The 4028-nt window shown below is 45.1% G+C and overlaps 2 pseudogenes; both read right to left on the bottom strand.

The window, feature by feature from the left end:
• Positions 1-2193: 2193 nt before the first annotated feature.
• Positions 2194-2311, bottom strand: LOC134985584 (5S ribosomal RNA; annotated as a pseudogene).
• Positions 2312-2486: 175 nt separating this feature from the next.
• LOC134985586 (5S ribosomal RNA) lies at positions 2487-2604 on the bottom strand (annotated as a pseudogene).
• Positions 2605-4028: the final 1424 nt, after the last annotated feature.

Below are 4028 nucleotides of genomic sequence, written 5' to 3'. Positions count from 1 at the left end.
ATATTGATACATCAGGCAGCTTTGCACCCCTCACAAGGGAATGCAGCTGCAGGCAGCAATGTAGGGATTGCAGCATGTATTGGAGATACCAGCTGTGATAACTCCTTCGTACATTATAGGGATACACAGGGGGATATTCAAATGTTTGAAAAGTCGGTTGGGTGTCTATTGTTGTCAATATGTTTGATAAATGTGCCCCATAATACGTTAGCACGATCACCCTCAGTCTCTCCCCTCCAGGCTGTAACATCAGTTCCCCATCAGTGGAACACCTTCCTCGCACATGCTGTCCCTGCAGTGGGTAGTATTGTAGTACTGCGGGATGGCTGCTGTGTGACTGAATTACTGGCGGATTCCCTCAGTCTGATGTCTTGGGAACTGCTTCTGCCCCACCGACAGCTACAGTACTCTCCCTGCCAAAAGCACTGTCTCCTGTCACTTTCTTGCCAGGGCACCCTCTTCTATGATGCTGCTAGGTATGGATATTGGTGCAGACACTCCATCCCTCAGCATCATGGCCCATAGCACAGCTGCACCATCCCCTTACCACAGCTCTGTCCCTGTGTCTTACTCCACCCCTATTTCTCTGACAGGGCAAATCACACAGAGCTGTATCACTGTGCCCCTCTTTCTCTGACAGGGCAAATCACACAGAGCTGTATCACTCTGCCCCTCTTTCTCTGACAGGGTGATTCACACAGATCTGTATCACTCCACCCCTCTTTCTCTGACAGGGTGATTCACACAGAGCTGTATCACTCTGCCCCTCTTTCTCTGACAGGGCAAATCACACAGAGCTGTATCACTCCACCCCTCTTTCTCTGACAGGGCAAATCACACAGAGCTGTATCACTCCACCCCTCTTTCTCTGACAGGGTGATTCACACAGAGCTGTATCACTCCACCCCTCTTTCTCTGACAGGGTGAAACATACAGAGCTGTATCACTCTGCCCCTCTTTTTCTGACAGGGCAAATCACACAGAGCTGTATCACTCCACCCCTCTTTCTCTGACAGGGCAAATCACACAGAGCTGTATCACTCCACCCCTCTTTCTCTGACAGGGTGATTCACACAGAGCTGTATCACTCCACCCCTCTTTCTCTGACAGGGTGAAACATACAGAGCTGTATCACTCTGCCCCTCTTTTTCTGACAGGGTGATTCACATAGAGCTGTATCACTGTGCCCCTCTTTCTCTGACAGGGCAAATCACACAGAGCTGTATCACTCTGCCCCTCTTTCTCTGACAGGGTGATTCACACAGATCTGTATCACTCCACCCCTCTTTCTCTGACAGGGTGATTCAAACAGAGCTGTATCACTCCGCCCCTCTTTCTCTTGTAAGAGAGGTGCAGTGCCTGCTGCCGTGTGGTTGTAGTCTTACTACTTACATTACGTTGCACCCTCTCACCTTCAGTGCCACGCTCGGCGTAAGTTAGGGTACCGACAACCGAGTTTTGGCTGAAGGGACAGCTACCTGTGAGGAGAGTAAACGAGGTGGCTGAATGTAATTCCTCCTCATGGGGTGGAAATCCAAACTAAGTGTTAACGTTGGCCGGAGGGCATAAAGAAAAGGAGGACTTCGTGGGAAGATAATTGTAGTTTTAATGAATAATCAATTGGAAAAAGCAAGAGAAAAAGACAAAAAACTAGAGATGAGCGGATTCGGTTTTACTCGTTTTTACTCGGTTCTCAAAACGGCATCTTATTGGCTCACGGATGTCACGTGTTTTGGATAGCCAATAAGATGCCGTTTTGAGAACCGAGTAAAACCGAGTAAAACCGAATCTGCTCATCTCTACAAAAAACCCTTTTTTTGGGAGCACTCATTTGTTTGATAGACGTAATGTATGTAATATTAAAACATAACCTTTAATTGAATCTTGAATAAAAAAACCTTTGGACAAAAAAGAATTAGGACTCGTGTGTGGTGTTAATGTTGGTGTAAATCTTATTTAACCTTTTTAACAAATGAGGTATAAGATAATTGAGAAGGTGAAAATATCAAGGGGTAGTGTGGGATACCAAATGGTTTCTTAGGATCCAAGGTATCCAAACAAATCACTGTACATGCTTCAAATTAGGGATATCTGAATTGAGACAATGTAGGCTTAATAGAAATGGAGCTCAGGAGATGTGTGAGAAGGATGGAGCGAGGAATGCGTAGAGACTTCCTTCGGATTGTGAACAGAGGCCCACTACACCTGGTATTCTCAGGAGGTTTCCCGTCCTAGTACTGACCAGGCCATGCCTGCTTAGCTTCCGAGATCGGACAGGATCGGGCGTATTCAGGGTAGTATGGTAGTGGGCCAATAATCGTGGGAAAAAGAAGAAAAGAAAGGAGAAGAAGAAAAAGGGGGGGGAGAGCGACACTTCAAATTTCTGTACTCTAATAAATCGATACCATGATGGTCTGAAATGGTTTTTCCAGACAGGAGAGTGTGTTGGGATTTTTGGGAGAAAAGAATGTTTGATTCTTTAAAATGGCCCACTGCACCTGGTATTCTCAGGAGGTTCCCCTTCCTAATACTGACCAGGCCATACCTGCTTAGCTTCCGAGATCGGACAAGATCGGGCGCATTCAGGGTAGTATGGCCGTGGGCCTATCATAAGGAAGAAAAGGAAGAAGAGGTCACACTCTGTTATCTGTACTTTGCATGAATCAGGACCATTGGTCCGAAATGGTATTTCCAGAAAGGGAGTGTGTATGAAGAAATTGGGGGAATATAGGTGGAGAGGAGAAAGAGGGGGGGGGGGAGAAGAGGGGAGAAAGAAGAGGAGAGATATTGGTTGTATGGGTCTCTAAATTGAAGATCGTGAGAGATATATTGCCAAAAGTTGTACAAGTGCAGGGTTGCTTGTAAACTAGGGGAGGCCCACAAAATTGATAAATAGCTCAAGGCTGGCTCACAATAATTTTTTAGAACACGCAAATGTGTACTGTTGCTTGCTCCATGTAAATAGAAAGAATAGTGATGATGAATGAATGAATAGATAAATAATCATGTGGAAAAATAATGTGGAAAAATACCCCCCACAAAAGATTCACAGACTCACTGTGTAATGTTATTAAATATACTGACACAAGTTGTACAAGTGCAGGGTTGCTTGTTGACTGGGGGGGATCCACAGGGTAGTTAAAGAGCTCAAGACTGGCTCACAAAAAATTTTTGTGTGTTAGAACACACCAATGTGTGCTGTTACTTGCTCCATAGACACAGAGAGCAGTTAATAAGTGAAAAAAGTTTAGAGCTCAGAACTGGCTCACAGTAAATACATAAAGCCTTATTCCATCCTCTTGAGCAATGCCATAACTTTGGAACAATGATAAATAAATTTGCACTTAAATGCACTGCTATAACATTGAAAAGATAATAAGTGATTTACACTCAAATGCTGCTGATAGTACAAGACATGCAAATATAGCTATACATTAGTGTAGAGAAGCTGATAATACAAGACATGCAGATATAGCTATACATTAGTGTAGAGAAAGGATAACATAACTGTAATTGATATCCACTTTAGGCATGAGCGGGGAGGCAAATGAAATATGGACTCTGAATAGTCCTATACTAACAACAAAGCTTCTGTTGCTATGACAATATGCAACAGGAGCAGTTGGTTTGGGAGAGAAAAAGTATTCAAATCCTGGCGGTTGAATGAGTTTACCGTAACCGCAATATGTGCGGTCAGTGTTGTCCAGGGATCCCCCAGCGTTCGCCCGCTAGCAGTGATGAGCGCGGCCGCCCGCTTCCGGACTGGGCGTGGCCGCGATGACGTCACCGAAGGACGTCTCTCGACGTACGTTTCACCTAGGGTAGGCTTGGTCACGAGAGCCTCTCTCTGCTGCTCTCTTGTGACCAGTATATGAGTACTGGATTAGCCAATAGCGTTAGTGGGAGGACGATGGATAGATGACTAGACCAATAGGATCATTGCTGGAATAATAGATGCGGCCATTTTGGAAAGGGGAAGGAATGGTTGTGTGTGAACCAGGAGTAGGGAACCGTGCGTGATAGTAGAT

This window comes from Pseudophryne corroboree (assembly GCF_028390025.1).
Source record: "Pseudophryne corroboree isolate aPseCor3 chromosome 5 unlocalized genomic scaffold, aPseCor3.hap2 SUPER_5_unloc_3, whole genome shotgun sequence".
Lineage (NCBI taxonomy): Eukaryota > Metazoa > Chordata > Amphibia > Anura > Myobatrachidae > Pseudophryne > Pseudophryne corroboree.
Note: the sequence above shows the minus strand (reverse complement) of the source record. Positions and strands in the feature narration are given on the sequence as shown.